Source organism: Haliaeetus leucocephalus, unplaced genomic scaffold (assembly GCF_000737465.1).
Source record: "Haliaeetus leucocephalus isolate CR32 unplaced genomic scaffold, Haliaeetus_leucocephalus-4.0 Scaffold262, whole genome shotgun sequence".
Classification (NCBI taxonomy): domain Eukaryota; kingdom Metazoa; phylum Chordata; class Aves; order Accipitriformes; family Accipitridae; genus Haliaeetus; species Haliaeetus leucocephalus.
Window position 1 is genome coordinate 10,826,034 of NW_010972698.1, and position 13,245 is coordinate 10,839,278.

Here is a 13,245-nt window from a genome sequence, read left to right on the forward strand (position 1 = left end):
GGGGGGGGATCCGCGGCCGCCACGGGAGGTTTCCGAGCGGTTTATTGGGATGCAGGGCGAGCTAACTCTTTCCGCTTGATGTTTTTTACATAAAAGGTCGGATTTCCATATCCCCCCCCCCCAAAGCGTCGATGGCGACTGACGGGTTTCTACGGGAAAAAGGCGCTGACAAGAAGGACCGGTTGGGCGAACGTCTGCCAGTGCCGGAGTTCAGACCCGAAGGCTGGGTCGAGCTCCTGGGTTTAGATCGGCTCACCCCGAGGGATTCCCTTTGTGCGGCCGCCCCGGGCACAGAGGCGAGCAGGGGCGATGGATCTCCTCCTGACGCAGACGAGTTTTGCAGCCCCTGCGTCCCAACAGGTACGTGTCCTCGCGGTGCCTTGCTGCTAGGAAGGTGCGTAAATGATGTCATCTCAGGCTCCGACTGCAGCTTTTTACGTTATATTTTGTCATGGTGGCAGTAGCCGGGATCACCGTGTTCAGCTTAAAGACTTGCAGTCGCTTCTCACATCTGCGTGTTTTATGTGTTGTTCTTCTTGCAGAAATATTTTCTATATTTATTCTCACCCTTCCCCCCCCAGCTCCCCATTTTGTATAATTTTACAACCTCCAATTGCAACAAATAGCTGAACAAAGCAGTGATTAAAATCAAACTAAGTATCTCATCACGCAGCCGTGACCCTCTAGAAGAGAAACAGACACCCTAGGCTGGTTTGTTAATCTTGCTGCAATGGCTCTGGGGAAATCCAAATGAAATCTCACATTTTTCACATTATTCCTGCAAATTAATTACTTTGAAAGCTCAGCTTCAAACTAAGAAAAAAGTTCTCTCGCTTGTAACGAGAGCAAGCTGACAGCAGGTCCAGTGGAAAACTGGTGTACGGTTTCACATCGGTAATTTTGTTAGTTTTTCTCACAATTGTTGTAATCCTTTTGCTCGGTCATATTTCATGTAGAAATATATATATACACACACACAGCAATGTACGGTACAGTTGTGAGCTGTTATCTGGTAAACAAGTAAGGTTCTTGTTATTTGTAAAGTAATTTTATTTCTTTTTTTTGGTGGTGCTGCCACTGTTCCTAGCCAAAATTTTTGCATCGGGTTATAGGACAACAGAAGAAAGGGTCCGTGTGGTCACAGCTGCTGCCAAAACATGAAACAGAGTTCATGGTAAGTGGATTTTTCAGAGGCTGGGGATGCGGGGGCAAGGGGTGGGGTTACATCTCATGAAAGAAATTAGTATATAGAAAAAAATGTGTTGCTTACTCAAGAGTTTGGGCGTTTTGTCTGTTTTTGGAGTGGGTGCACTGCCTAGTGCATTACTCTTGTGAAGATTTCAGTGCTAGAAAATGTACAGGTATTTCTGTAGTTGTTCCTGTACATTTTACAGTTAAATCCCACTGACATCATGGTCATGACAGCGTTGTCCCTATCTCTATTTTGCCCGTATTTCCCCACAAGCTTGGCACCACAACATTTCTTCAGCCCGCATTTCTACCCCCACCCAGTAGTTTCAGAATGTTTGCGACAGAATAACACAATTTCTGATTTCAGTTGCATCTTTACCTTGTTTTGTCTAATGTTTAATGTACTTGTTTTCTCTTTTCCTGTGGATTTTGTTGCAGAGTGGGGATAGGGAATACGCTGGTAGGCTTGGGCTGTAACACCATGGTACGGGAGGTGTCTGGTGAGTGCAGCGAGTTCTGGCATTGCATTTTGTTAGATCCCTTACAGCGCAGTTTTTATTTTTGGGAACGTCTGGCTTGTGCATCGTCTTGCTTCACTGAAGCATTTTCTTTACAGGCTACAGCTACCCTGTGGCCTTGCAGGGTGGGTGAAAGCCAATTCTAACAGCGAAGTAAAACCGTAAGCAACAGTGAGTGGAAATGGGGAGGGACGAGTTCCACCGGTCACAGCAATGGCTGTATGACATTCCTTGGAGGAGTGGTCCTGGAGGACCATGAACTGCAAGGCTCTGCCCTGTGAATTCCTGCTGAAGAGTGAAAATATATTGAGCTAATCTTCTGGAAGGTGTAAATGCTTAAAGATGTTTGGTCTCCCAAGGGGAAAGAGATTGTTAGAACACGCAATGTCGTCTTTTTCACTTGAAAGAACAGCTAAAATAATCCGAAGTGAATTTGTCTTCACCAGTTTAGCTTGCGGGGCTGTCTGAGGGGGAATTACGCAATAGCTTTCTTGACCTTCAGGAGGGGTAAGTGAAAGCATCACCACTTCTGGGTGAAAAATCTCAGTTGAGGGAAGGCACAAAAAAGAGGCTAAAGTTGTGCTGATGCCAGTTGTGACTTTGCCGGAACAGGTTTAGTTGAGGAACGTGGAGAGGGGCAGCTGCTTAGGTGTTTCGGACTGCAATTCAGTTTGTGTTCCAGAGCTCGGGGACAGCACTAGGAGAAGGGGAGTAACTCGAGTGGCTGTGGTGAAACCCTGACCAAAATCACTTCTAATGGGCAGAAGCTGGTGGTGGTCTAACCTACAGGACTGTGATATTCCTGGAAAGAATCACTCACTGGAGAAGCCTCTCTGGCTTAGCTGGGTGTCCTGGTTTCAGCTGGGATAGAGTTAACTGTCTTCGTAATAGCTGGTACAGTGCTGTGTTTTGAGTTCAGTATGTGAAGAACGTTGATAACACTGATGTTTTCAGTTGTTGCTCAGTAGTGTTTAGACTATAGTCAAGGATTTTTCAGCTTCTCATGCCCAGCCGGCGAGAAAGCTGGAGGGGCACAAGAAGTTGGCACAGGACACTGGCAGGGCACCTGACGCAAACTGGCCAACAGTGTATTCCATACCATGTGACGTCACATCTAGTTTAGGAACTGGGAATGTGGGGGCAGGGATTCGCCGCTCGGGGACTGGCTGGGTGTCGGTCGGCGGGTGGTGAGCAATTGCCCTGCGCATCATTTGTACATTCCAATCCTTTTATTACTACTGTTGTCATTTTATTAGTGTTATCATTACCATTATTAGTTTCTTCTTTTCTGTTCTATTAAACCATTCTTGTCTCAACCCACAAGTTTTACTTCTTTTTCCCAATTTTCTCCCCCATCCCACTGGATGGGGGGGGAGTGAGTGAGCGGCTGCGTGGTGCTTAGTTGCTGGCTGGGGTTAAACCATGACACTGGGTAAATTAAAAGAGCTGCTTCAAGCTGTGATTAACCTGTGGGGTTGCACATTAGATGAGCTTCCCTAAATCGCTGCCATTTGTGCCCTTACTGTTTTTTGCCTGCTTTCTGGCACACACTATTAGACTCATCAGATTTCCCAGGGCAGTTGCAGTGTGAGAGGAGGAGTAACTCCTGTTCTTGCCCGTGAGTTAAGAGTGAATATTGTATTGATTTAAAGCTAAATGTACATCTGTGAGCTAAAGCAGAGAGACTCGGCATCCCCGTTTGCATTCAGAGCCCTACAAGCTCATTAACAGTTTGACCGCTTGCTTGTGTAATTCCTGACAGGTTTTAGAAAGGATTTTGTAATCGTTGTCTTCAAAGTGGAAGATAAGAAAGGAATGTTGCAGAAGACGGAAATGCGATTACAGCCGAGAATCTGAAAAGAGCAAAGCCTTAGCATGGGAGACAGACTGCATAACTTGAAAAGCAAAGGCAATGTCTAGCTTTCAAAATAAAGCTAAAAATAGAAGGGGAAGTCTCAGCATGAAGCCAGAGGATCCTATCTTACAAGACTCTTTCTTGTGCAAACACATCTAATCATTCATTGATTCCCGCCCCCCCACTGCATGATCATTTTAGGTGTTTACAGACAAAACTTAAAACAAGAAAGCTGAAAACTGGATTACACAGAGACTATGCAGCAGTTTGACATGAAAAGCGAGAGAGGAGCTCTCAAGAAAGAGCCTTCCTTTTCTGTCAGCTTGAGTTTTATGCACAGCTATGTGACATCCAAATATTCTTAGAAAATACTGAACTAAGCAGTTTGGCAGGGCATTAACTTTGCCTTTCAGGCTGACTGGTGATCAGCCCTGAGTCCAGATACAAATTGACACTTAATGGAGGTGGATTTCAGTAACTAGCTGAACGCAGCCTTGCACTTGGTCCAAGGGACAGAATTAAGGTGCAGATGAGCTGCATTAGCATGCTGTTGTTTGAAGCTTTCAGGACCTTTTGAAAGCATTTCGCTTCTCCTTTTTGGTTTATCATAATGTCCATGCAGCAAATCCCTTTGAGATTGTTAAACTTCTGTGTTAGAATTTAATTCCAGTTTAACAAGCACCATCTGTTACCAGCCTCTCAAGACTGCATGCAGTCACAGAACTACAAGTATTGAGAGACATGCACTTCAAAAAGTGGTGGGGGTCAATGGAACTCCGTGACACTCTCTCAAATCTGTTTCTCTCAAACTTTGTACTTTTTGCTTTATTTGCTTCCTCATAGGGTGTCTGTCATCTGCCAAATAAAGAAGGTGGAACAGCCTATCCTCAGCACACCTGACAAGTACACTAGATCTCCGCTACACCCCGAGCATTTGGTTGAAGATGTGCATTCAGGCGTCTCTTCCCACGCACAGAACACGGTATTGAATCGGTACCCAGCCCCTTTGTGCTGTAGGGAAGCCATTGTACAGCTGCTGATATCTGCAGTGGGTTGTTGTGGTGAGAATGCTGTATCTCAGCTCACAACTGCAAAACAGGCTCCTTTATGTCCACTTCCAGAATTATGAGCTGCTTTATCACGCTGCTCTGATGCTTTTACGTTAGCTCTGAGCAGGCCTGCTAGCACCATAACCACCGGTTGAACGCCCGTAATTCATAGGCCAAGGCAGTTGTGTGGTACTTTCCATTGATATGTGTTACAGCCTAGCATCAGGCTTCTGGGAAAATAAATTTACAGAATTCTGAATCTGTGCACTTCACAGGCAGTAAATCGAGAAGAATGGCTGAGTGGCTGAATTCCAAATGGCTTCTAACTTCATATTTGTCTTCTGTGTATTTTTTTTCCTCTCTCATTCCAGGCTCACCCCCTAGAGAAAAGTATTACTGCAGTGTACTGTATTTCACAAGCGGTGATACATTCAATACGAACATGAGAATTCATGCTGTGGAAATGGGCTTCACAATCAACGTGCCCTGGGCATGACGGGTCAGTTCATCCCTTTGTGCAGGGTGTTTTTTCTAGTTACATCCTCTGCATGATCCTCTTCTTAAATTCCTCTCTCGGTGTATTCAAAATGCTTCTGGCAGTACTGTAGTTCACTGAAGTTTTTCATTGTCTCCTGATTGACACCGGCTGCCACTGGAGCAAGGAGAGGCAGCCCGTTTACCTGCAGGCAGCACTGGCACAAAGAAATCACCTCTTCAGCCCACCTCACCTATTTTGGAGAGTTTTACCTTTAGCCTGCAGATTGGGTCTTTTTAAAGACTAAGTGCTATGCACAATGCACTGTTTTCCCGTTCTTTTAAACAAGATTTATTGATGCCCTTCGGTTAGGTTGGGGGCAGGGGGAGGAGGGGAGGGCTGGCTGTCTTATTTCTCTTGTTTTAAAATTGCATATAGCTCCAAAGGTAATTAGGCATCTTACTTTCTTTGGCACAAATAGTTATTAATACTTACATACCTTTGTGCCTGGATGAGAAGGTCTGTGGTTTCTGCGCAGATCTGTTCTACTTAGAGCAGTCTGTCTTAATCATGGCAGCTCGGGGTGGTACCAAACTTCTACCTTTTGAATCTCACCTGTAACATACTTGCAGGCGATGCTGGGAGGGCCCTTCCAGTAGACTGTGAAGACAGCACATGTGACTAGGTCCACTGAAGTACCTGCAGCCACAGGATGAGAGCGAATACCTGCTTGCCTGCATGTCACCTAGTGACACTCACATAGTCTTCTACAAGCAACCAGACTTGAGCACAAGTGTGTATTCATTCCTTAAACATTACAAGAAGCATACATAAACTGATGTAAGCCCATGGTGCCAGGGTAGCACATGAAGACTAAATCTTGTGTTACCTCATTTTGCTGTCTCTCTCTTACATAAAAGCATTTAAATCAGGTGAAAACATTTAGTGAGCCAAGAAAAACCTGCAGTGAAGGCAGTACAGTAGTCAGAGCCCTTGGAAGAAAGTATCTTGTCATTTGCTTGAGCTCTCAGTACAAGTTTTATCGGACAACAGCGGTACCTTCATGGTTTTGTCTCTGTGTGAACACCCCTTACTGCTTAATACAAAACCCAGCGCAGTCTGTCAAGAAAATAGTGTAGCTAGATCTCTTTTGGCAATTTACTGCATGTACAGTCTGAAAAGCAAGAGGTTGAAAGTCCAAAGAAGTATGATTGCTTGTTCAGTGGTTGCACATTTTCTCAGGAGGTAGCGTTCTTACTTCTATACAGTCCCTGAGCTGCATTTTTTTATAGCTTTAGAGCCTGTTGGATTATTCAAGTGAAAGTTTTGCCAATAAAGCTTCTAGGATTAAAAACTTTGAGTATACAATGTACAGAATCTGTGTAGCAGAAGGCACTTTATAAATAACGGTAGCTCAGAGTAGGTGCTGGCAGTAAATGAATGCTGGCATTGTGCAGTTAAATTATAAACTTACTCGGTTCCAAAACTTGACACAAGTTTCTCTCCTATAAGAATATCAGGGAATTAGAAAGATTTTACCAGAATAATCTGACTTTGTACATTTTTCTTTGAAAATGTGCTTTAAAAACAGGAGGTGTACAGAAGGAAGGGGAATGGGGAAGAAAGAACATACTTTATTCTACTCCCCCTTCAAAAATCAACAGAACAGCTGTCTAGTAGCAGCAGCTTGTAATAGTGGTATGCGAAATAATGTATTACAACTTTCCACCAACTGCTAAAACAGCATAGTGCTTTTCCTAAATTTGGCAAAGAAAGAGCCTTGCTTGTCTGCCATTTCACAGCTAATCACACCTTTAATTTTTTCTGCTTAATGGGGACATCGAAGAGTTCAGCAAGAGAAACGAAGAGGTGAAATGCCTCTGAATTCCCATGGCAAAGGTGGACCGTGGCACACTGTTACAGAATGCAAAGTCATTGTCACAGCTGCTACTGAAATATATTTTGCATTAATGTAAAATGAATGTACCACAGAGTCAGACAAAGCCACGGAGCTCTACAATTTCAGGTTGAAGGTCTGACAAGGATGTTGTACTAGAAACTTGAAATGAGCAAATATAAAACAAAGGTGGAGTGGACGTTTTCATCACATCTTTTGCAGTCTGAAAAGGAGACATGTAAAACTATTCTGTGTGTCTGTGTGAGCTCTTAAAAGCCTTAAATAATGGGGAAAAAAGAGGCTTAAAGGTTAAAAAAGCAAAAGCCTGAAATCCTCTGGGGCAATCACTTCCGTTCCAACACCGTTAAATAGTTAAGGGTCATTTTGCCAGAGCGAAAAATGTTGAAGTATTTTGTACCATTTCTGCTTTTTAAATTAAACTAATAGTAATTTAGCTTACTTGCCTAAGGAGAAGGGAGAGGACTCTCCTAGCAGTCTATCAGCCTATTACTGCGTATCATTTAAGTTTGTAAATTAAAATAACCCCATGCACCAGTACCTGCTGTGGCTGACCAGCTGGAAGGCAGTTTTGCAGAAGTCCTGGGGGTCCTGGTAGATACCAGCCATGGGCCAGGAACATGCCCTTGCAGCAAAGGCAGCCAACAGGCTGCATTAAGAAGGGTTGACAGCATGTCCAGGGAGGTGATCAGCACTGGTGAGATGCCTGGAGTGCTGTGTCCAGGTCTGGGCTCCCCAGTGTGAGAAAGACAGGGACAGACTGGTGAAATCTAGTGAAGGGCCACTAAGATGTCAAGTGGCTGGTGCATCTGTCATACTAGCAGAGTCTGAGAGCTGGGGCTGTTTAGCCTGGAGAAGAGAAAGCTCAGGGAGGAATCTCAGTGTGTATAAATACCTGCTGTTCAGACTGAAGATGAATCCAGACTCTTCAGAGCAGTGCCTAGTAAAACAAAAAGTAGTAGACACAAGCTGAAATACAGAAATTGCCACTTAAAAAACCATAGTGAGGGTGATCAAGCAGTGCAACAGGATGCCCAGAAAGGTTGTGGAACATCCTTGGAGATACACCAGCTGGACATAGCTGTGGACAACCTGCTCTAGGTGACCTTGCTGTGAGCAGGGTGGGTATACTGGACAGTCTCAAGGTCCCTTCCAACCTCAGCAGTTCTGCAACAAGCACAGGGTAGTTGGTTGTTGTCTGTCTTAGAAACTGGTCTTTTCAGCTGTCATTTGCCATCTGTGGAAAAGATTTTCATCTGCTGCGTGGACACTTTTTATCCAGCATCCAAGAAGCTAGTCTTTGTTTACTGGCTAAACTTCTGTTATATTGCATACACTGCATGTTATGTGGAAATCCTTCTGGATTGTAAAGGGATTGTTTTCTGCCTCAGCTGCCCTAGCTGCTACATTCACTGCTTTAGAAGCAGCCTGCTTTTCTTCCCAATAATGTATCTGCTAATGTCTTTGATACAGAGTTCACTCAGCTGAAACTGGCTGCAACAACTGCTCTATCTGTTGCAGCTTTTAAACCCCTAAGGACATATGCCTTTAGCCTACCAGTGCAGATTGTCTTTCAGACAATCAGCCCTGTCTTTCCTCCCTGCACTCTTACATACTTTGTAGCTGCATATTCTTTTCTCCAGTTGCCTAGAATGTTTTTTTTTTTACTTACATATCTGTTTCCACCAAACTTGTTGGACCAATGGCTTTGTAAGCAATGTAGGTAACAGCCTGTAGTTGTTGGGTGCTCCCAAGAGCCTTGTGTCTCGAGAAGGGCATTTGTCAAGCAGAAGGCAGTCTGTTCTTTCATCTAAGAAAGTGACTGCTTGCATTCCTTCAGTTGCTGTTACAGGGAACATGCAATTACCCCATTCTTCATAACGGGGTCTAGAAAAAACGTTCTCATTGCACGTGACAATGTGGAGCTTCCATTCACAGACATTCTTGCCAGGAACCACCTTTCCTCTGTTTACAAAAGAAAGGAAACACCTTCCCAAGTCAATACAGAACAGCACTGTGAATGTACCTTGAAGGCTGATGTACTGTTGCAAGAGGCACGGGAAAGCAGTAAATAGCCAAAGTGTTCCAGATATATCAGGGTGGGAGGAGGAGGACTAGGACCGACCTTCCCCAGAGAGTAGCAAGAAAGTCCTGGGAGTCTGTATGCTAAATATTCTTGATACTGTGTCCTGGTAGGCTGAAATTCTTTCTTTTAAGGTATATCACACACTCACCCCTTTGGGATGTTACCATTACTATTTCGAGATCTTAAAAAGAATTATCTTGGTTCTGGGATTGGGTTGTTCCTTTTGCATTTGAAGCAGCCTTTTCAGCCGTCCTTTCTTCAGCTGGGGGAGCTTCTGCAGCCTGGCTACAGACTTCTGGTGCAAAAGGAACAGTAGAGGTACAGCGTAGCATTGGTGGAGGGCTTCATGTAGATGTGCCTGTTTGGAGAAAATTAAAATTGCAGTGCCTAGGCAGAAAAAAACCAACCTATTCCATGCCTCCCCTTTCTGATACTCTCAAATATTCAGAGATCCATTCCTGCATAAATTTTAAAGACAAAGTCAATTCTTGGCAAAGATCACAGATGCTATTTTTGATGTAAGACAACTTTTTTCCCCTTCCTGGTTTTTTTTTTTAGGACATCAAGCCTTGATCTAAAAGCTTCAGCTGATGAGCAGTAAGCTAGGTAACTTATCAATTATTTTCAAAAAAGCACCTGATTTAAATATATAGAATTGTCTAATGCAGGCTTTTAAACAGACAGTTACTTAATCTAGCAGCAACAATCCTGCCCCTGAAGACATCTAAGACGAGAGACTGCAACAGACTGCCCCTCTTCTCTTGGTTAACCAGTATTCTGGTTAAGAAATTCATCTTTTGAGCTGCTGCAGGCATTCTTCCTTCTCAGAATTTCAGACTGTTCTGCTAGCTGTCTCCTCTGGTCCGTTTTTAGTTCTCTGTATCCTGTTTGATGGATAGACACTGAATGAGACATTTGTTACAGGTGCTGTCCTGAGTTACTCAAGGTAAATTCCAATTATCTTCATCTCCATTGTGAGAGGAGGACTCCTGCAGTGGTGAAGGTCTCACCAAGCTGTTTTCTCTCCTTACTTCTAGACCTTTTCAGTGTGGCAACACAGTGACCCCTCTCCCGTTGTGTGACCCACATTCTCCCCCTAGATTTGTTGTAGTGCCATCAAATGGAGAGCTCCCAACCCAGAAGCCCAGCCTGATTAACTCACATATCTCTACCATTCCTAGAACGAGCTTGCCTCTTCATCTGAAAACCTGACAGCTCTGATTTTAGAGCTCCTTTTAAATCACTTCAAAAGGCATGGAGTATTTTGGACTTGAGAGCAGATCCCATTACTGATTATCTTTGGGACAGCAGTTCCATTCTTAAGAAGCTACCAACCAGTTGATTTTAATTAAATTTGTACAGATCATCAGACTGGCACGTGTTGCTATTTGAATAGCACATGGGAGTAAGCATTACAGCAAGTGCAAGCTTGACAAGGAAACTCAAATATTGATGATGATTATGGGACCATTATTTAGTTTGGTAACAGTTAGGCTGTCAGCCTTTACAGGGGCACAGAGTGGTTTGCACATGGATTGTGATCAGGCTACTCATCCTGTACTGACGTCAATCAAAATTGACACACAACTGATTTTCACTCTTCTCCATCCTGAGCCTACAGAACTACCATGTTTGTACTTGTACTTACGTAACTAAGATTGATCATTAGTAATACAGGCTACATACAGATTGACACTCTTCATGTCTTGGTTCTGTATTTCTTAGCAAGAGAAATACTGTCTGTGAGTGTTCCCCATTCAGGCAGTGGTGGGCAACATGACAAAATTTACTTGTTAGTGCCTGAAGTCTTTACTTCTTCATAGTTTAGACATTTAGCTACTGTTTTATGTTGCTCACCGCTTAATATTGAAGACAGAGAACTGCATGTATCTAGAACCCTGTATGGTTCCTGACTGTCATTTAAGTAGCATCACCAAAAAACCAACAGCAGGAACTTACCACGCTTACAGACATTCCTTGGCCAGCACCTACCATCACACCCGCACCTTCTCTGCAATCCTCAAGACGGGGCACAGAAACCCACTTTCACCGTGGGACTTGGGGCAGGCTGTGCTGGGACACCAGGAAGGACCCCCTGCCCCGTCCCTCCCCTCGGGCTGCCACAGGAGACCTCGGTCCCCCGTTCCCCTCTGACCCCCACCCAACTGAGGGGGGTCTGGTGTCCCCCAAGGACACACCGACCTCCACGGGCTCCTCCTGTGAGGCCGCCAGCAGCGCTCAGACAGGGACCCCTCCACAACCCGAGGGCCTGCAGCAGCTGCTCCCTCAGTACCACCACCCCGAACCGCACCGTACAGCGGCTGGAAGAGGCCCAGCACGCCGAGAGGAGCCGGGCAGGACCCCGGGCCGAGCCCCTCTCCCCCTGCAGCTCCGTCCCTCTGAGGGAAAACCCGCCGCCCGCCGCGGTTATATGGGGGCGGGGGCCGTTGCGCATGCGCACAGCGGCACCTCCCCGCCCGGCGCCCGCCCTCCCGCCTACGGTCCCGTCCCCCCGTCCCCACCCGCCCGTGGGGCGCGTAGCCCGGTCAGGGATCCCCGGCAGGCGGCGGTGCTGGCGAGGGGCTTCCTCCGAGGCGCCGTGCCCTAAGCTCTTGCTAGGCTGGCATTTCCTTACAGCGGCAATGTGACAGGTGCCAAGTCTCTGGGGGGGGTCGTTATGTGAGGTGACAAGGCTCTGAGGGGGGATACGTAAGGTACCATGGCTCTGAGGGAGGACGTGGGGGGGGGCAAGGTTCGGGGGGGGGATACGTAAGGTACCATGGCTCTGAGGGGAGATATGTGAGGTGACAAGGCTCTGAGGGGGTGATACGTAAGGTGGCATGGGTCTGAGGGGCGTATATGTTAGGTGATAAGGCTCTGAGGGGGGATATATGAGGTGCCATGGCTCTGAGGGGGGATATGTGAGGTGACAAGGCTCTGAGGGGGGATATGTGAGGTGACAAGGCTCTGGGGGGGGGGAATACATGAGGTTCCACGGCCCTGAGGGGGAGCAGTACTTGAGGTGACAAGGTTCTGAGGGGGATATGTGAGGTGACAAGGTTTGGAGGGGGGGTACGTGAGGTGGAAAAGCTCTGGCTTTGTGGCAGCAGCAGCAGCTCGGGGGCCCCCAGGAGCTGCTGAAGCCACGACCCCTGGCAGCCCCACAAGCCACAGCAGGCGGGTGGCGACGGGCCCCTCCGTGTCCTACGGCTTCGGGGGGAGCCCGGCTTCCCCACACGGCCGGGATAACAGCCTTGCCCTCGCTGGGTGAACTTGGGGCCATTTTGGTGGCGAAGCCCCGTGGGTGGGTGTGCCCTTGCCCAGCCTGCAAGTCTTCTGTCAGAGCAGTGTACACATTAATTAAAAATTTGTTGGACGTACCTGGCTTTGCTATGGAATTTCCCTTCATAAACGACTAGCCCTACACGCCCATTTATATGTATGTTATATATGTGCATGTGTATTTTTATGCATGTGTATCTTTAGCAGATTCTTGCTGCTGGAGTTGCAGTACAATACTGTTTGCCTTGGGCAGTAGTCAGGGCAGTTTAAAACACGCCGTGGGACGCAAGCAGCGATTTTCTTGCCTGCGTTAAAGAAAAACGCAATTAACCCTGAGTTAGTTAGGTACTTTGTCGTCCAATTTACTTGGACGTTTTAAACTGAGGCGGGAGACAGGGTCTGCAGTGGCGGAGGGCTTCCTACAGCTTCAGGAGGCTCCTGGGGTCGAGAAATTTGGCCGCAAAGGTGCAAAAATGCGGTCCGAAGGAGTCGGGCAAGAAAAAAAAAAAGGAAAAGTTGAAGCTTCCCATACCGGGAGTCGAACCCGGGCCGCCTGGGTGAAAACCAGGAATCCTAACCGCTAGACCATATGGGAGGCGCTGGGTGCTATTCTCTCCGCCCGCCCCATAGCTCTGCCTGCCCGCACCCTCCTGCCGTTCGGGCCCGTACCGGGCTCCGGTGGGTCCCGTTCCACCGCCCCCGACGGACCGCCAGGAACCCCCGCCAGCCCCCTGCTCCACATCCCGCCTCTATAAATCCCCTCCTGCCAGAAAGGGGCTGCCCACACCTAAGATGGCGGCCGGCGCTTCCCTGCCGCCCCGCTCCGCCCCCTTCTCTCTCCTCGCCCCGCCCGCCTCGGCGCATCACATGACGG

General features: G+C 46.8%; 1 long non-coding RNA gene and 1 other non-coding gene across 5 annotated transcripts in view; one reads left to right on the forward strand and one right to left on the reverse strand.

Annotated features, from left to right (window-relative positions):
* The window catches only part of LOC104832730, a 10,055-nt gene extending 426 nt beyond the window's left edge, over positions 1–9,629 (forward strand). For 3 of the 4 annotated variants that reach the window (XR_774461.1, XR_774462.1, XR_774460.1), the window contains exons 2-6: positions 97–360; positions 1,113–1,174; positions 4,408–4,546; positions 4,985–5,112; positions 5,721–9,626. This is a non-coding gene — a long non-coding RNA (uncharacterized LOC104832730). Of the gene's footprint in view, positions 1–7; positions 361–1,112; positions 1,175–4,407; positions 4,547–4,984; positions 5,113–5,720 lie in introns of those variants that run through there. The other variant, XR_774459.1, reaches the window with a different exon arrangement.
* A 3,265-nt stretch (positions 9,630–12,894) lies between these two features.
* TRNAE-UUC lies at positions 12,895–12,966 on the reverse strand. The gene has a single exon. It is a non-coding gene; the product is annotated as a tRNA-Glu (tRNA).
* Between the last annotated feature and the right edge of the window lie 279 nt (positions 12,967–13,245).